Source organism: Oncorhynchus mykiss, chromosome 32 (assembly GCF_013265735.2).
Source record: "Oncorhynchus mykiss isolate Arlee chromosome 32, USDA_OmykA_1.1, whole genome shotgun sequence".
Taxonomy (NCBI): Eukaryota; Metazoa; Chordata; class Actinopteri; order Salmoniformes; family Salmonidae; genus Oncorhynchus; species Oncorhynchus mykiss.
In genome coordinates, this window is record NC_050572.1 from 37,688,123 (window position 1) to 37,709,478 (window position 21,356).

Genomic DNA, 21,356 nt, shown 5'->3' on the forward strand with positions numbered 1-21,356 from the left:
GAGAGAGAGAATTGCAAGAAGGGCGTCTATTTACAAGTCCATCAAGAGCAGGCACAGGACCACAACAGCAGCCACTAAACAACAGGAACGCAGTCCAGAAAAAACACCTGTTCAACAGAAGAAAAAAACAAACAAACAACGCAACCCAAAGAAATGACAGATACACAAACAATCCCGCACAAAACCTAGAGGGTAGGGCGAGATTAAATACCCCATAATACCCTAATTAACCTAAACTAGACACAGGTGAACAACAAGACAGACAAAACCAAACGGAAAATAAAAGGGATCGGTGGCAGCTAGTAGACTGATGACGAACAGGGAGAACAGGGAGAACAGGGAGAGACCCGAACAGGGAGAGGAGCCACCTTCGGTGGAAGTCGTGACAATAGGGTTGATGGAAAGACAGAAGTCACACACAGCATGATGTTAAAGGATAAGCAGTCCATTAACTAGGACATAATACTCCAGTAGGTCGCAATCATAAGAATACAAAAACACAACCAAAAGCATTTCACAATCAAACTGTACAAATATTACTTCCCATTGGAAAAAACATTTCAGATTTAGCACACAAAGTAACTGGTGACCTAAAGTTTAAAGTGAAGTTGACAATGTTTTTGCAGATATGAAACAAACAGACAATCATAATATCAGTCAAAATGATCAAATTCCCAGTATATGCTACAAAACCAAGTTTGTAAGAGGTTTAAAAATAGGTTATATTTGACTCAACGTTCCATGAATTACACAAAGGCATTGTTGGATGGATGCAGTTCAATACATGATTAGTATAATTCACCAATACATTTCTTGGTAGTGCAGTGGGGCAAAAAAGTATTTAGTCAGCCACCAATTGTGCAAGTTCTCCCACTGAAAAAGATGAGAGAGGCCTGTAATTTTCATCATAGGTACACTTCAACTATGACAGACAAAATTAGAAAAAAAATCCAGAAAATCATATTGTAGGATTTTTTATGAATTTATTTGCAAATGATGGTGGAAAATAAGTATTTGGTCAATAACACAAGTTTATCTCAATACTTTGTTATATACCCTTTGTTGGCAATGACAGAGGTCAAACGTTTTCTGTAAGTCTTCACAAGGTTTTCACACACTGTTGCTGGTATTTTGGCCCATTCCTCCATGCAAATCTCCTCTAGAGCAGTGATGTTTTGGGGCTGTTGCTGGGCAACACGGACTTTTAACTCCCTCCGAAGATTTTCTATGGGTTTGGCCACTCCAGGACCTTGAAATGCTTCTTACGAAGCCATTCCTTCGTAGCCCGGGCGGTGTGTTTGGGATCATTGTCATGCTGAAAGACCCAGCCACATTTCATCTTCAATGCCCTTGCTGATGGAAGGAGGTTTTCACTCGAAATCTCATGATACATGGCCCCATTCATTATTTTCTTTACACGGATCAGTCGTCCTGGTCCCTTTGCAGAAAAACAGCCCCAAAGCATGATGTTTCCACCCCCATGCTTCACAGTAGGTATGGTGTTCTTTGGATGCAACTCAGCATTCTTTGTCCTCCAAACACGACGAGTTGAGTTTTTACCAAGAAGTTCTATTTTGGTTTCATCTGACCATATGACATTCTCCCATTCTTCTTCTGGATCCTCCAAATGCTCTCTAGCAAACTTCAGACGGGCCTGGACATGTACTGGCTTAAGCAGGGGGACACATCTGGCACTGCAGGATTTGAGTCCCTGGCGGCGTAGTGTGTTACTGATGGTAGGCTTTGTTACTTTGGTCCCAGCTCTCTGCAGGTCATTCACTAGGTCCCCCCGTGTGGTTCTGGGATTTTTGCTCACCATTCTTGTGATCATTTTGACCCCACGGGGTGAGCTCTTGCGTGGAGCCCCAGATCGAGGGAGATTATCAGTGGTCTTGTATGTCTTCCATTTCCTAATAATTGCTCCCACAGTTGATTTCTTCAAACCAAGCTGCTTACCTATTGCAGATTCAGTCTTCCCAGCCTGGTGCAGGTCTACAATTTTGTTTCTGGTATCCTTTGACAGCTCTTTGGTCTTGGCCATAGTGAAGTTTGGAGTGTGACTGTTTGAGGTTGTGGACAGGTGTCTTTTATACTGATTACAAGTTCAAACAGGTGCCATTAATACAGGTAACGAGTGGAGGACAGAGGAGCCTCTTAAAGAAGAAGTTACAGGTCTGTGACAGAAATCTTGCTTGTTTGTAGGTGACCAAATACTTATTTTCCACCATAATTTGCAAATAAATTCATTAAAAATCCTACAATGTGATTTTCTGGATTTTTTCTCCTCATTTTGTCTGTCATAGTTGAAGTGTACCTTTGATGAAAATTACAGGCCTCTCATCTTTTTAAGTGGGAGAACTTGCACAATTGGTGGCTGACTAAATACTTTTTTGCCCCACTGTACATTGTATACTATTATTGTCTACTGGTATCATTTTTAAATTGAGAACGTATAACTCTACAATATCAAACAATGTGTGAGTCAAGCTATTCTCTGCTTCAGATGCACAATGTCAAGTCGTGCATTGCAAATGTCAATAAAGCTAATGCCATCATACTGTAGGTGTTGCAGCCATAGGATGCAGAGAGAGAGAGTGACAATCAAACAAAAACTAATTGGAGAGCTTACAACTGAACAAAACTGTAATGTTCCTTTGAGAGTACAACACAGAATCACAGACAAATTAGATACACATTCACTTCCCCTCTTGATTAGAGGATTGTGATCTGTGATTAATCAACATTGACACTAATTCATCTTGAATAACTGTTTCAAGTTAACAATTAAAAGAAGTTTAAACACTTCACTTCAAAGACTCGACACTTTAACAAGTAAGTAAGTTAAGTCATATGTAAAGGTTAGCCATCTTAGTAACAAGTAGGCTATAACTACTAAGGCATAATTTCAGGTGAACAAAAAAAAAGTCCTCGCTCCACTGATCCTTGGTCTACTTGGTGAGCAGACTTCTATTCCAGCCCAGCAATAGACACTTTAATTATTAACTAATTAGGTTTGATATGTTGAATAAGGTGCGTTAGTGCTGGACTGGAACAGAAGCCTGCACACCCAGCAGGGTTGGCCTGCTCCAGTTGTAATAGGTTTATCCATTGTGTGACTTTTAAACTGTATTTCTGTTGACAACATTTGCTAACATACACGGAGTGTACAAAACATTAGGAACAACTGCTCTTTCCATGACATAGACTGACCAAGTGAATCCAGGTGAATGCTATGATACCTTGTTGATGTAACTTAAATGCATTTCGAACAGTGTAGATGAACGGGAGAATACAGGTTAAAGAATGATTTTTATACCTTGAGACATGGATTGTGTACTGTATGTGTACCATTCAGAGGGTGAGTGGGCAAGACAAAAGATTTAAGTGCCTTTGAACAGAGTGTGGTAGTAGGTGACAGGCGTACAACTGTGGGAAGCATTGGAGTCAACATTGGCCAGTATCCCTGTTGAATGCTTTCGAAGGTGTTCCTAATGTTTTGTACACTCAGTGTATAACCCATGGTATACAAAGATGCACTCTTATTCTCTTGGGACATTCATTGGGACCTCTTCATCTGCATACAGGGTTTCACAGCTCTCTGTATATGAATACAAAAAACATCACAAAGAAACAGGTTTTGTTATACTAAAATTGCACTGAATATTATCTTTCTCTATCTCTCTATCCTCATAGTTTCTCTCGCTAGGTGCTGGAACTGGATCAACATTTCATAATGTCCTCCTACAAAGGTACCTGCCCTATCTATGTTAGTCTACTCTCTCCATTCTCTGACAGCTGGAGCTACTAATCCTTTCACCCTCTTCCATGGCTTTTAGCTAGCTAGCTACAAATGCAATTGCAAGCTTTTTAAAATGATAAATACATCAATATAGATAGCTAGCTAATATGAAGTTAGCTAGATGGTGATATTTAATTCACTTAGAAGGCTATACAGTATGTAAAGTTGCCTAGCTACATTACGTTAGCAGCTCATTTGAGTTAGCCTGCACACTAAGTTACTGTAACAAGCTTTAAAGTTCTATGTGTTTATCTGTTATCGTTATTGGGATATCTAGGTTAACTGGAAATTTATCCAAGGTACTTTCTTGTTTGGGAAGAACTCTGAGTACTAATTTGATGTTAGCCGTGTACTAACCATGAATGGCTTGACTGATTGGGTAAATCTGAAACATTTTTGACTTTTAAAACCTTTTAAAAGTGTAAATGTGTATACTGTATGTGATGGCTGGATGACTTTGCAAATGTTCACCTAAAAGGACACAAATCTAACTGCCTGGAGCTCAGGACCTGAAGCAAGGATATGTATATTCTTGATACCATTTGAAAGGAAACACTTTGAAGTTTGTGTAAATGTTAAATTAATGAAGGAGAATATTACACATTAGATCTGGTAAAAGATAATAAAAAGAAAAAAAGAAATGTTTTGTACCATCATCTTTGACAATTTAGATTTTGGCCACTAGATGGCAGCAGTGTATGTGCAAAGTTTTAGACTGATCCGATGAACCATTGCATTTCTGTTCAAATGTTGTATCAAGACTGCCAAAATGTGTCTAATTGGTTTATTAATACATTTTCAAGTTCATAGCTGTGCACTCTCCTCTAACAGTAGCATGGCATTCTTTCACTGTAATAGCTACTGTAAATTGGACATTGCAGTTCAATTAACACGATTTTAAGATTTCTGACAATATCAGATATGTCTATGTCCTGCAAAATGTTCTTGCTAGTTACAACCACATGCTAATCATATTAGCCTACGTTAGCTCAACTCTCCCGCGGGGGACCCACCGATCCTGTAGAGGTTTTAAAATAATTCAATAAATGTTTAAAAGTTCTACAAAATCCTCTGCCTTCTTCTGTGTTCTTTGGTACTGTCTGTCAGTGTCATGGAATTTTCTTTACCCCTAAACAATCCTTTCCTCACGGCGGCTTTTTTTCTAGTTAGCAGGACAAACAGGTTTTCTTTGTTCTCCTCCCCGGTTCCCGCTCAAACCAATTAAAAAACTGAAAACATTGTCAAAACATTGTCATATCAGCCCTTTACTTTTCTATAAGATGCCTTTGTAGTCCACAGCAAGTAATCTGGCACAGTGACATCATACCAAGATGATGGTTGTTGTTGCCAGGTAGCAAACAGGCACATGACACTGTAGTCATCATTTTGACCTTCTCCTGACTGTGACACATAGCTATGAAATTTGAAGTATCTTGGCCAGGTCGCAGTTGTAAATGAGAACTTGTTCTCAACTAGCCTACCTAGTTAATAAAAAAAATTAAAAAGCGGTGGATGGTGTGCGTGCCTCCTAAGTTGTTTTGGGTCGGCCTCTGGAATCAGTTTAATTGCCCTGGGTTGTCCTAGATGAAATTACCATTACATGTTTTTTTACTCTGGCATTTTCACCTCACCTGCAAATTCTTTGTAAACCATGTTTTACTTTTTCACTGTCTGTATTTCACCTGTTATAATTTGTGCAAATAGAGTTAGAATCTATACAGCAGGTTGAAGTGATACAGTCTACTGTGTGCTCAACCCACCTCTGTTCTGTCTCCATCTCTTCTGTCACTTTTTCTGTCTTGTCTGTGGCTGTCTCGGGTTCTTGTTTGTTACTGTCTATCCTCTTCAGTTATAGCCTGTTCTGTTCTTCTGATGTCTCTCTCAATCATATAATATTATTCCGTTGCTATTTCTCTGTCTTGTCTGGTGCCTCTCTCCATCATTTATTCTTATGTTGCTGTTTCTGTCTTGTCTGGTGTGCCTCTTTAGTTATGCAATCCAAAACGTTCAAGTGGATACTGGGTAGCTTAATTTATTTTTGGCCTGTGTCTGTGTTACGTAAATCATCCTCTTCCCTACCAGTTGCCCCTGGCTGCTGTTCTAAGTGCTCCACTTGTCTGCTGTTCTTATCTGGCCACCTCCTTGGCTCATCTGCAAGGAAGCAAGGTAGTTGTACAACATGTTATTAGTTAGTTTTAAAGGATAACTGCACTTCCTGATTTGACCTCGTTTTAAATTTGGTTCAATAAGAAATGCTAGCGGCCATGACTGAACTCAAACGTGAGTTGGTTTTGGGGTGGTTTAATGTGGGTGTCTCATAGGTGTGTTCGCAGGTGGGAAGAGTTAGCCAAATTATTTTGCCAATTAGCTTCAGCCGGCTGCTGTGCGACCTGACTTTGGATAGCCTATCTCCGGGGCTAGTTAGGGACCGTCAATAAATTGCATAATGTAAATGGTACAATATTTTCATGTTGCAATTTTTTAGTTGTCTCATGAAATCTTTTCAATATTTGTATATGTATTTCTACTATTTATAGTTTACCACAGGCATTACGATCGGGTTGCATGCAGCTGCACTCCGAATTGATTACTTGTGTGCTGCCAGCTGTGGCTGGCAGGTAACCTAGCAGTTCAGAATGTTGGGCTAGTAACCGAAAGGTTAATCTGTCAATATGCACTTGAGCAAGGTAATTAACCCTAATATCTCCTATAAGTTGCTCTGGATAGGAGTGTCTACTAAATGACAAAAAAAGTTTTGTACGAGACTGACTTTATGACCAAAATGATCCTATTTACACTTTGTAGTCAATTTTGACAATTTTGACAAAAAGTCATAACTCCACAGACCCCCTCTTGCACAATGGAACCCAGAATGATATGTGACCACGTAGGTCATTACTGTTCTTTCTAGGACCCCTAAACCAGACAGGCTACCTGCAAAGCCCAAAGAGCCTGACCCTCTCTGGAAATTGCTGTACCAGTGCTTGGGATATTTAGCCTATATTGGCTGTTGGTTGAGATGCACAGCCCGTTCTAACTATGCCAGGGTGAGCAATTGGAAATGTGAATTAGGCCAAGTTGGAGGTAATAATGCATTTAGGTTATAGTTTATTGAGATGCAAATAAACCACACCAAAAGCTTGATTTTATGGCTGTTTTATGAATTTCCTGCAATTCTCCATAGTAATGATTTATGTTCACTACTTGGTACACTGATTTGATAGCATGTTTAGTCTATAAAAATAAATTATATGAATCGATAGTTAACCTCTCTGTTTTCTTTTATTCTGTAATAGGGTATATTGTAACCATGTGTTCAATCAAAACGTACTTATGGTACAGTGTAAGTTACACAATACAATCAAATGCCTATTCGCAACTAAATGTCTCCTCGCAAACAGTGCAATGATATTAAGTTATGTGTATTTGTATTGACATTAGGCTATGGCATACAAATAGTTATAACGCACAGTAGTAGGCTATACTGCTAATTATTGTTGTTTGTTTCTGAACTGGACGAATGGCACAGCTAGCCTTTAGCTATTTTTCAGCACCACAAGTTAGTTCAACTTCTTTAACATCATTGTGCGATCCTGGCGCTGTCCTTTCAGAACCATGAAGGGAGCTCCAATCGCTTAAAATAACACTCATTGAAACCTGTTTTCTACACCTAATAGTCCTACTGATCACATTATTATTATTACAAATATAAGAGAATCACTTCTCAAAATGGTACAGGGTTCAGTAAAGTTAGATCAAATGTGAATAAATGTCATGCAAGATCACATAATGATTAATTTGCATTTTAAATAACAAAACCGAATATATTATCATAGCATAGTAGGCCTATAACATTACTGTTACACCAAAAATACTTATTTGTAATGATGGTTAGCTGAAGCTGAATATTCAATATTTTTTTTATCCTGTGCCAAAACTCAACAGAGCATGCCACAAGGCAGGATATACACTATATAACCAAAAGCATGTGGACAACTGCTCGTCGAACATCTCATTCCAAAATCATGGGCATTAATATGGAGTTGGTCACCTTTTTGCTACTGTAAGTCTCCACTCTTCTGGGCAGGCTTCCACTAGATGTTGGAACATTGCTGCGGGGACTTGCTTCCATTAAGCCACAAGAGCATTAGTGAGGTTTGGGCACTGATGTTGGGAGATTAGGCCTGGCTCGCAGTCTGTCTTCCAATTCATCCCAAAAGTGTACGATGAAGTTGAGGTCAGGGCTCTGTGCAGGCCAGTCAAGTTCTTCCACACTGATCTCGACAAACCATTTCTCTATGGATCTCGGTTTGTGCACAGAGGCATTGTGATGCTGAAACAGGAAATGGCCTTCCCCAAACTATTGCCATAAAGTTGAAAGTACAGAATCATCTACAATGCCATTGTATGCTCTAGTGTTAAGATTTCCCTTCACTGGAACTTAGGGGCCTAGCCCGAACCATGAAAAACAGCCCATATTCCTCCTTCACCAAACTTTACAGTTGGCACTACGCATTGGGTCAGGTAGCGTTCTCCTGGTATCCGCCAAGCCCAGATTCGTCCATCAGACTGCTAGATGGTTAAGCGTGATTTATCACTCCAGAGAAAGTGTTTCTGTTACTCCAGAGTCCAATGGCAGTGAGCTTTACACCACTCCAGCCGACGCGTAGCTTTGCGCATGATGATCTTAGGCTTGTGTGCAGCTGCTCGGCCATGGAAACCCATTTCATGAAGTTATTGTGCTGATGTTGCTTCCAGGGGCCGTTTGGAACTCAGTAGTGATTGTTGCAACTGAGGACAGATGATTTGTACACGCTATGCGCTTCAGCACTCGGCGGTCCTGTTCTGTGAGCTTTTGTGGCCTACCACTTCGCGGCTGAGCCATTCTTGCTCCTTGACTTTCCAATGACAGCACTAATACCCTGACTACACAGCTCGCGTTGTGTGTGCGAGCATTGCAAAATAATTTAGGAATATATGTTATTCAATTATAGCACCGACACTGCTCGCGTGCGCCAACGAGTGTCTGCGTTGCCTAGGGCTAAAATAGAAGTCATTCCTATTTCTGACAGATCGCGCTGCAAGTCCTGCCTCTCCCACCTCCTCATTGGTTATACCCACATGGGTGATTGAAAGATGAACTGTTTTGCCAGTTGTTGTGGTAATACTATGAAAGTGTAAATGCCAATCACCATATAAGTTCTAAGATGAAAAAGCCTTGGAGGAGGAGAGATGACTAGAAAGGATTTGGTTGACCGTTTTCTGTGTGGATTAATTGTCAGAGTAGAGGACCTTGTGCATTTCAGGTAAAATAACAACTCAATGTTTATATCCCAGGACAAATTAGCTAGCAAGTGCAAGCTAACTAGCTAAATTGCCATACACGTTTAATGCTTTTCAACTTGTCCCCAAATTAATGTCATTGGTTCAGAGTTTGTTTTGATATTTGAACATGCGTGTCGTGATCGCGTTTGGTGTAGTGGGACAAAATACATTTATGCACGATAGCGCATGCGCGCAGCCGGTTTGGGTTCCGAGTTACAGTTGAATGGGGCAGCTGTAGCAGGGCAGAAATTTGATGAACTGGCTTGTTGGAAAGGTGGCATTCTATGAAGGTGCCACGTTAAAAGTCACTGAGTTCTTCAGTAAGGCCATTCTACTGCCAATGTGTGTCTATGTATATTGCATGGCTGTGTGCTCGATTTTATACACCGGTCAGCTGAAATAGCCAAATCCACTAATATAAAGGGGTGTCCACATGCTTTTGTATACAGTATATAGTGTACGGTTTGATTGAAACAAAATACAAGAATTGCTAATATACAGAACAAAAATATAAACAGAACAAATAAAGTATTGGTCCCATGTTTCATGAGCTGATATAAAAGATCACAGAAATGTTCCATACTGTCACACCCTGATTAGTTTCACCTGTCCTCGTTATTGTCTCCACCCCCTCCAGGTGTCGCTTGTTTTCCGAGGTGTATTTATCCCTGTGTTTCCTGTCTCTCTGTGCGAGTTCATCTTGTTTGTTAGTCAAGTCAAATAGCGTGGTTTTCCCTTTACTCATTTTGCTATTCTCTTTTTGATAGTCTTCCTGGTTTTGACCCCTGCCTGACTCTAGACTTCTTTCCCGCATGCCTGATCATTCTGCCTGAGCTTCGGTACCCTTTGGACTAGTTTTGACCCTTTTGCCTGTTCGCGACCATACTCTTGATTTACCCTATTGGATTAATAAATATTGTAAGTGTCAATGGTGTGCGTACTGGGAGCGAAGTCAGGTGCAGGAGAACAGAGAGTTGTGAACAAGCGCACACTTAATTGAGGCAGGAGAAACCAAGAGATGGACGCCACTGCGTCGAAACCTCCAGCCAATTGGCAAAAGTGCAAAATGTGTAAACAGTCACAATAATTATGTTCAACCAAATAAACCTACTTCGTGAGAAAACACGGAAATAACGAACACCAGTCTAGCACGTCAAAATTGACACGTAACACAAAACTATTTCACACAAAGACATGAGGGGGAACAGAGGAATAAATACATGCAGTGTGATTGTGGAATGAAAATCAGGTGTGCAGGGAACAAGACAAAACAAATTGATAAATGAAAAATGGAGCGGTGATGGCTAGAAAGTTGGTGACGTGGACCGCCGAACGCCGCCTGAACAAGGAGAGGAGCCGACGTGACAGTAAGACTCCAACCATCTGCCTCCTGTGTCTGCATCTGGGTCTCACCTTGTGTCATAATACATACACACAAAAAGCTTATTTCTCTCAAATGTTGTGCACAAATTTGTGTACATCCCTGTTAGTGAGCATTTTTCCTTTGTAAAAAAATAATCCATCCACCTGAGAGGTGTGGCATATCAAGAAGCTGATTAAACAGCATGATCATTACATGTACTTGGGATAAAAGGTCACGAAAATGTGCATTTTTGTCACGCAACACAATGCCACAGATGTCCCAAGTTTTGAAGGAGCATGCAATTGGCATGCTGACTACAGAAATGTCCACCAGAACTGTTTCCAGAGAATGAAATGTTAATTTCTCTAGCATAAGCTTCCTCCAACATCGTTTTAGAGAATTTGGCTTCTTTACCAGCGGGATTGTCTGAGACCAGCAACCTGGACAGCTGATGACACTGTAATATTTCTGTCTGTAATGTCGGCTTTCTATTCCGCAACAAAGTCTCCTTCACTCACGCCGCCAAACTTACCCTAGTAAAACTGACTATCCTACCGATCCTCGACTTCGGCGATGTCATCTACAAAACTGCTTCCAACACTCTACTCAGCAAACTGGATGCAGTTTATCACAGTGACATCCGTTTTGTCACTAAAGCACCTTATACCACCCACCACTGCGACCTGTATGCTCTAGTCGGCTGGCCCTCGCTACATATTCGTCGCCAGACCCACTGGCTCCAGGTCATCTACAAGCCCATGCTAGGTAAAGCTCCACCTTATCTCAGTTCACTGGTCACGATGGCAACACCCACCCGTAACACGCGCTCCAGCAGGTGTATCTCACTGATCATACCTAAAGCCAACACCTTATTTGGCCGCCTTTCATTCCAGTTCTCTGCTGCCTGTGACTGGAACGAATTGCAAAAATCGCTGAAGTTGGAGACTTTTATCTCCCTCACCAACTTCAAACATCTGCTATCTGAGCAGCTAACCGATCGCTGCAGCTGTACATAGTCTATCGGTAAATAGCCCACCCATTTTTACCTACCTCATCCCCATACTGTTTTTATTTGTTTACTTTTCTGCTCTTTTGCACACCAATACCTGTACATGACCATCTGATCATTTATCACTCCAGTGTTAATCTGCAAAATTGTAATTATTCGCCTACCTCCTCATGCCTTTTGCACACAATGTATATAGACTCTCCTTTTTTTCTACTGTGTTATTGACTTGTTAATTGTTTACTCCATGTGTAACTCTGTGTTGTCTGTTCACACTGCTATGCTTTATCTTGGCCAGGTCGCAGTTGCAAATGAGAACTTGTTCTCAACTAGCCTAGCTGGTTAAATAAAGGTGAAATAAAAAATAAATAAATAAATAAATACTCCATGTGACTGGATGACTTTGCAAAATAAATTGAAAGAATTCAATACATGTTTAAAGATTCTACAAAATCCCATGCCTTCTGAATGCTTTGCTTTGTCTTGGTGTCATGACATTTTCTCCACTCCCAAACAAACCATTCCTCAATGTGTGGCTTAGCAGGACAGACAGGTTTCCTTCTTCCCCTCCAGTGCCCACTCATACCAATTCAAAAGCAGGTGAAAACATTGTCAAAACATTTCTATTGTCACATGCCTCATATTTTCTATAACATTTTCTATAACATGTGTTCAGTAGTCAAGTACAAGCAGTATTTAGTGACCTACCTTGAGCTGTTTTTTTCACCACCACCTGCCAGCATTTGCTAATAACCAATCCACAACCTTCTGAGGCCTGCACCCTACCCTAACTCGCAAATAGGCTTATAGAAAATGTGCTTTAGGCTGCAGTCAGAGATGGCTGAATTATTTTTTGACAGAGGATGCAGATGTATTTTTTTTAAGCGTGATGAATGTTGAGCAGCGACTAGTGTAGGCAGACTGGTGCTCTAAAGTCACATAAAATAAACATTGTTCTGTGTAATTGCGGGCTATTCTTTTGGAGCGGAAATCAGTAGTTTTTCATAACTTGATTGTATCCTTTGCAAAATACGATTGCAGTTTTGAAATTGCAGTAAAAGTGCAGTAACTGCAGTCAGTGTTGTGGTACTCGAAACCACATAGTGTCTCGGCGTTGTCTTGGTGTCAGATACATGTGTACTTACATAGTGTCTCGGTGTCAGATACATTTGTACTTGGTCATTACTCGGTCTCGGACAGTGAGGACTTAACATCTTCCCTTGACCAGCAGAGTAGAAAACAGAATTATGCAACTTCCATTCCATAAAAACGCTTCACCAAATATTCTTGAAACATGAATACATTATCTTAACAGCCTTCATATCTATCACAGACATGTTTGCGCAGTGGCGAACCTTCAGTGTGTGACGGGTACCTCATTCTGAAAGGACAGCAACCATAATGCTGCAGTAGTGTATGTGTCGGGGGGGCTAGGGTCAGTCTGTTATTTCTGGAGTATTTCTCCTGTCTTATCCCGCGTCTTGTGTGAACTTAAGTATGCCCTCTGTAATTCTCTCTTTCTCTCTTTCTTTCTCTCTCTCGGAGGACCTGAGCCCTAGGACCATGCCTCGGGACTACCTGGCATGATGACTCCTTGCTGTCCTCAGTACACCTGGCCGTGCTGCTGCTCCAGTTTCAACTGTTCTGCCTGCGGCTATGGAACCCTGACCTGTTTACCGGACGTGCTACCTGTCCCAGACCTGCTGTTTTCAACTCTCTAGAGACAGCAGGAGCAGTAGAGATAATCTCAATGATCGGCTATGAAAAGCCAACTGCCATTTACTCCTGAGGTGCTGACTTGTTGAACCCTCGACAACTAATGTGATTATTATTATTTGACCATGCTGGTCATTTATGAACATTTGAACATCTTGGCCATGTTCTGTTATAATCTCCACCCGACACAGCCAGAAGAGGACTGGCACCACTCATAGCCTGGTTCCTCTCTAGGTTTCTTCCTAGGTTTTGGCCTTTCTAGGGAGTTTTTCCTAGCCACCTGCATTGCTTACTATTTGGGGTTTTAGGCGGTGTTTCTATACAGCACATTGATATAACAGCTGATGTAAGAAGGGCTATATGAATTAATTTGATTTAATTTGATAATAACAGCACACTCAAGTGAGAGAGCGCACTTTTTTGTAAAACACAAAAGGGCCAGTGGTGTAGTGAATGCTATACTAAGGTACAAGCAGTATACTCACTTTTTTTTGTGGGCATTGCATATCCTATCCCATAGAGTTACATTAGAAGTGTCCATCCATAAAGGCTCAAGGTCATTGGCCACAGATAAAATTAAGTCAAATCACGTTATATCTACAGTAACTTTGATTGGACTGATCATGTCAACATCATACTTTCAAAATCTTAGCTAGCAGTCATCATCATGAATCAAGTTGACAATCGTTATTCTATCCTTGTCATATAATGAGAAATAATGAAGAGAAATTATAGATAAAACGTATCAGTGCTCATTGGCTATTGGACATAAACATTACACAACAAGTTGGAAATCGCAATTTCAACAATGTCTGGTTTGGAAGGAATCCGTGGCTAACTGCAAGCATCGCAAAGCAATCACTAGCCTGCTATTCAGAGGAGTGGGTGTGTGGTCCAAGTCTGGGTTTAAGGGTCTCTTTTCCAAGCTTAAAATGATACACATTCAACATTGGCCAGGCTGTCAATCCAACATGACTTCTGCCACCTTCAAAACAACTGGAAACTCAGAACTGGAAAATGTCAGACTTCAGTGAGTTCAAGACAACAAGGAACTCGGAAAAAATGAGCTCCGACTGGGAAAATAAGTTTTGAATGGTCATCCAAATCGAAATTTCATGTCGGGAACTCAGGCCTCTTTCTAGAGCGCCAACCTGAAGATTACTGATGTCATCATGATTCAACCTTGTTTTTTTCCAGAGATCCCAGGGAGAATACTGTAAGAATGGCCCATGTTTTGAATTCTGTTGCTGTACATTTCAAAAGTGCTGAACAAATAGTTATATTGACTACGTCCATCCTAGCTCGCTCATGAATGTCTTAATCGAAATTACGGATTGCCTATAATCTGCTTGTCGTCCCCTTATGCCATAGTCTGTACTTCTCAATTGTCAGTAGAAACCACATTTGTTTTAGCAAGTCAGTCATATCAGCTGTTTTTAAAGGCAGTAAATGAGGCTGAATTAACTGCTTCGCTACCAGACAAGGCTTCACTGATAGCCAGGTGTAACAGTGGTAAGGTGTCGGGACTCTGCTGTTGGGACAGCTTTACGTAGGCCCTTACAGTTTGTGGGCACCATAGAGCAACTAGTGTATTGTGTAGTGTTGTGGTATGTTGTGTAGTTGCTTTGCTAGCATGCATCTACATTTGTTTGTTGAGTTTGCCCCACCCAAGATTTACATGCTAAAATCGCCACTGCCTATACTCACTTCTTAATCCCTACTGATGCGTATCAAAGTAGTGTAGTTGAGGTATAGTACAATAGAGAAATCATGCACAAAGTAGCCTACACAACCGCTAAGCACGTTAAATATATTCACATGTGGGCCACACACAGTTTCAGCAGAATATCTTCTGCAGGCAGCAAGATTGTGCAGTTCACAGAAGAATGCCGGTAGGGTTGGAAAGACGTTTCAACGTATGACATCTACCAGTAAATGCTAACTAAAGCAGCAATAAGTATGCAAACCAGGTATTGAAAAAGTTTAGTTTGAAGTGTTGGTTAGTAGGCTATTTGTGATTCGCAATTGTCATCATGTGCTGTTCGCATCAGGGGCATAGACATGGATGGGCCTGGGTGAACAGAGGCCCACCCACTGGGGAGCCAGGCCCACTGAATCAGATTTCTGTGGCTAAGCATTGTTGTGGACTTAGACCATCACATTTTTGTATTTTTCGATATACAAAAAGTGTCATTTTGAGTCTGTAAATCTGAAAAATGTATTGGAAAACATTGTATTTTTCAAACAGAGTAACTTTCCTTCGAAGGCCGGGCCATTTGGGAACTTCTCCAGGTATCACGACACCACTTCATAGGTGTCAGGTTTTCCCTAGGAGAGATGGGTGTGGAGTCAGGCGCAGGAGAGAGAGAATTGCAAGAAGGGCGTCTATTTACAAGTCCATCAAGAGCAGGCACAGGACCACAACAGCAGCCACTAAACAACAGGAACGCAGTCCAGAAAAAACACCTGTTTAACAGAAGAAAAAAACAAACAAAACAACGCAACCCAAAGAAATGACAGATACACAAACAATCCCGCACAAAACCTAGAGAGTAGGGCGAGATTAAATACCCCATAATACCCTAATTAACCTAAACTAGACACAGGTGAACAACAAGACAGACAAAACCAAACGGAAAATAAAAGGGATCGGTGGCAGCTAGTAGACTGACGACGAACAGGGAGAACAGGGAGAACAGGGAGAGACCCGAACAGGGAGAGGAGCCACCTTCGGTGGAAGTCGTGACAATAGGGTTGATGGAAAGACAGAAGTCACACACAGCATGATGTTAAAGGATAAGCAGTCCATTAACTAGGACATAATACTCCAGTAGGTCGCAATCATAAGAATACAAAAACACAACCAAAAGCATTTCACAATCAAACTGTACAAATATTACTTCCCATTGGAAAAAACATTTCAGATTTAGCACACAAAGTAACTGGTGACCTAAAGTTTAAAGTGAAGTTGACAATGTTTTTGCAGATATGAAACAAACAGACAATCATAATATCAGTCAAAATGATCAAATTCCCAGTATATGCTACAAAACCAAGTTTGTAAGAGGTTTAAAAATAGGTTATATTTGACTCAACGTTCCATGAATTACACAAAGGCATTGTTGGATGGATGCAGTTCAATACATGATTAGTATAATTCACCAATACATTTCTTGGTAGTGCAGTGGGGCAAAAAAGTATTTAGTCAGCCACCAATTGTGCAAGTTCTCCCACTGAAAAAGATGAGAGAGGCCTGTAATTTTCATCATAGGTACACTTCAACTATGACAGACAAAATTAGAAAAAAAATCCAGAAAATCATATTGTAGGATTTTTTATGAATTTATTTGCAAATTATGGTGGAAAATAAGTATTTGGTCAATAACACAAGTTTATCTCAATACTTTGTTATATACCCTTTGTTGGCAATGACAGAGGTCAAACGTTTTCTGTAAGTCTTCACAAGGTTTTCACACACTGTTGCTGGTATTTTGGCCCATTCCTCCATGCAAATCTCCTCTAGAGCAGTGATGTTTTGGGGCTGTTGCTGGGCAACACGGACTTTTAACTCCCTCCGAAGATTTTCTATGGGTTTGGCCACTCCAGGACCTTGAAATGCTTCTTACGAAGCCATTCCTTCGTAGCCCGGGCGGTGTGTTTGGGATCATTGTCATGCTGAAAGACCCAGCCACATTTCATCTTCAATGCCCTTGCTGATGGAAGGAGGTTTTCACTCGAAATCTCATGATACATGGCCCCATTCATTATTTTCTTTACACGGATCAGTCGTCCTGGTCCCTTTGCAGAAAAACAGCCCCAAAGCATGATGTTTCCACCCCCATGCTTCACAGTAGGTATGGTGTTCTTTGGATGCAACTCAGCATTCTTTGTCCTCCAAACACGACGAGTTGAGTTTTTACCAAGAAGTTCTATTTTGGTTTCATCTGACCATATGACATTCTCCCATTCTTCTTCTGGATCCTCCAAATGCTCTCTAGCAAACTTCAGACGGGCCTGGACATGTACTGGCTTAAGCAGGGGGACACATCTGGCACTGCAGGATTTGAGTCCCTGGCGGCGTAGTGTGTTACTGATGGTAGGCTTTGTTACTTTGGTCCCAGCTCTCTGCAGGTAATTCACTAGGTCCCCCCGTGTGGTTCTGGGATTTTTGCTCACCATTCTTGTGATCATTTTGACCCCACGGGGTGAGCTCTTGCGTGGAGCCCCAGATCGAGGGAGATTATCAGTGGTCTTGTATGTCTTCCATTTCCTAATAATTGCTCCCACAGTTGATTTCTTCAAACCAAGCTGCTTACCTATTGCAGATTCAGTCTTCCCAGCCTGGTGCAGGTCTACAATTTTGTTTCTGGTATCCTTTGACAGCTCTTTGGTCTTGGCCATAGTGAAGTTTGGAGTGTGACTGTTTGAGGTTGTGGACAGGTGTCTTTTATACTGATTACAAGTTCAAACAGGTGCCATTAATACAGGTAACGAGTGGAGGACAGAGGAGCCTCTTAAAGAAGAAGTTACAGGTCTGTGAGAGCCAGAAATCTTGCTTGTTTGTAGGTGACCAAATACTTATTTTCCACCATAATTTGCAAATAAATTCATTAAAAATCCTACAATGTGATTTTCTGGATTTTTTCTCCTCATTTTGTCTGTCATAGTTGAAGTGTACCTTTGATGAAAATTACAGGCCTCTCATCTTTTTAAGTGGGAGAACTTGCACAATTGGTGGCTGACTAAATACTTTTTTGCCCCACTGTACATTGTATACTATTATTGTCTACTGGTATCATTTTTAAATTGAGAACGTATAGCTCTACAATATCAAACAATGTGTGAGTCAAGCTATTCTCTGCTTCAGATGCACAATGTCAAGTCGTGCATTGCAAATGTCAATAAGGCTAATGCCATCATACTGTAGGTGTTGCAGCCATAGTATGCAGAGAGAGAGTGACAATCAAACAAAAACTAATTGGAGAGCTTACAACTGAACAAAACTGTAATGTTCCTTCGAGAGTACAACACAGAATCACAGACAAATTAGATACACATTCACTTCCCCTCTTGATTAGAGGATTGTGATCTGTGATTAATCAACATTGACACTAATTCATCTTGAATAATTGTTTCAAGTTAACAATTAAAAGAAGTTTAAACACTTCACTTCAAAGACTCGACACTTTAACAAGTAAGTAAGTTAAGTCATATGTAAAGGTTAGCCATCTTAGTAACAAGTAGGCTATAACTACTAAGGCATAATTTCAGGTGAACAAAAAAAAAGTCCTCGCTCCACTGATCCTTGGTCTACTTGGTGAGCAGACTTCTATTCCAGCCCAGCAATATACACTTTAATTATTAACTAATTAGGTTTGATACGATGAATAAGGTGCGTTAGTGCTGGACTGGAACAGAAGCCTGCACACCCAGCAGGGTTGGCCTGCTCCAGTTGTAATAGGTTTATCCATTGTGTGACTTTTAAACTGTATTTCTGTTGACAACATTTGCTAACATACACGGAGTGTACAAAACATTAGGAACAACTGCTCTTTCCATGACATAGACTGACCAAGTGAATCCAGGTGAATGCTATGATACAGTGCCTTGCGAAAGTATTCGGCTCCCTTGAACTTTGCGACCTTTTGCCACATTTCAGGCTTCAAACATAAAGATATAAAACTGTATTTTTTTGTGAAGAATCAACAACAAGTGGGACACAATCATGAAGTGGAATGACATTTATTGGATATTTCAAACTTTTTTAACAAATCAAAAACTGAAAAATTGGCCGTGCAAAATTATTAATTATATACACAGACAAGTTATATTTGCATGATTTAGCATAATTCATTAATCATAACCGTTTTGTTTCATTCATGTGACCGACCAGCACTGGTTCATAACATGTGACAGACCAATATCTCACAAGGCTTCTCCTCTCTAAACTGAGACCTTGAATCGGAGATATCTTTTGTTTGTTCTAAAAAAAAGGTCTGGGCGTACTGCCAAATTTCAGATACTGATAAGTAAGGGTTCATTAAATCAGTCACTTGCATGAACACAGAAATTGGTTATTAGAACAGCACATGAATAGAACACAAAAATCAGTTACCAGAAAAGCACAAATATTAAAAGTCCCATTATACACATTTGGCAGTGATTACAGCACAAAATATTATTGGGTATGACGTTACAAGCTTGGCACACCTGTATTTAGGGACAAAATCACATTCTTCTCTGCAGATCCTCTTAAGCTCTGTCAGGTTGGATGGGGAGCGTTGCTGCACAGCCATTTTCAGGTCTCTCTAGAAATGTTTGATCGGGTTCAAGTATGGGCTCTAGCTGGGCCACTCACGGATATTCATAGACTTGTCCTGAAGCCACTCCTGCATTGTCTTGTCTGTGTGCGTAGAGTCATTGTTCTGTTGGAAGGTGAACCTTTGCCCCTGTCTGAAGTCCTGAGCGCTCTGAAACAGGTTTTCATCAAGGATCTCTCTGTACTTTGCACCATTAATCTTTGCCTCAATCTTGACTAGTCTCCCAGTCCCTGCTGCTGAAAAACAACCCCACAGCATGATGCCGCCACCACCATGCCTTATAGTAGGGATGGTGCAAGTTTTCCTCCAGACGTGACACTTGGCATTCAGGCCAAAGAGTCCAATCTTGGATTTATCAGACCAGAGAATATTGTGGCTTATGTCTGGCCCTGATTGGTGGAATGCTGCAGAGATGGTTGTCCTTCTGGAAGGTTCTCCCATCTCCACAGAGGAACTCTAGAGTTCCGTCAGAGTGACCATCGGGTTCTTGGTCACCTCCCTGATCAAGAGCCTTCTCTCCTGATTGCTCAGTTTGGCCTGGCAGCCAGCTCTAGGAAGAGTCTTGGTAGTTCCAAACTTCCTCCATTTAAGAATGATGGAGGCTCTCCTGAGTGGCGCAAGGCACTGCATCACAGTGCTAGAGACATCACTACAGATCCAGGTTCAATCCCGGGCTGTGATGCAGCCGGCCGCAACTGGGAGACCCATGAGGTGGCGTACAATTGGCCCAGCGTCGTCCGAGATAGGGGAGGGTTTGGCCGGCTGGATGTCCTTGTCCCATCACACTCTAGCGACACCTTGTGTCGGGCCCGGGCACATGCACGCTGATTTCGCCAGCTGTATGGTGTTTCCTCCAACATATTGGTGCGGCTGGCTTCCGGGTTAAGCGGGCAGTGCGGCTTGGCGGGGTCGTGGTTCGGAGGATGGATGGCTCTCGACCTTCGCCTCTCCCGAGTCCGTACGGGTGGTTGCAGTGATGGGAAAAGACTGTAACTACCAACTGGGGAGAAAAAAGGGTAAAAAAATGACCAAAAATAAAACATGTTAATAGGGATAGGCGTCGCGCTAGCGGTGAAACTGGAGGGCGCACAATTCAAATAAATAATCATAAAATGTATGGATATTTTAGGTACATATAAGTGTCTTATATCAGCTGAAAGCTTAAATTCTTGTTATTCTAACGGCACTGTCTGATTTACAGTAGCTATTACAGCAAAAACATGCCATGTGATTGTTTGAGGACGGCGCCCCACATCAAAATATTTTTCCAACGGCACAGGTTTCATACATTCACAAATAACGATAAAATACTCACTAACTTTTAGAAAATCTTCCTCTGATTTATCGTCCAAAGGGTCCCAGCTATAACATGTAGTGTCGTGTTGTTAGATAAAATCCTTCTTTCATATCCCCAAAAGTCAGTTTAGTTGGCACCATCGATTTGAGTAATCCACTCGTTCAACATGCAGAGAAAGGAATCCGAAAATCTACCCCTAAACTTTGTTTCAACAAGTCAAAATATGTTTCTATTCACTCCTCAGATACCCTATAATGAAATCGAACTAGAATATTTCTTACGGAAAGAAGCATGTTCAACAGGAAAACGATTTTAGCAAGAAGTTACAAGCCTGAAACCTTCAACATAGACTTCTGACACGCTCTGGAAGCCATAGGAATTGCAAACAACTGGGACGGCATAGCTACAAAGTGAGCGGAATTAGATTCCTTACTATTTCATCCCAATGAAAATGTTGTTCCACTACCTCCGTAATAGACATTTTGATAACGGGTTTCAAACCATCCATCAAAGTAGACGTATACATTCTA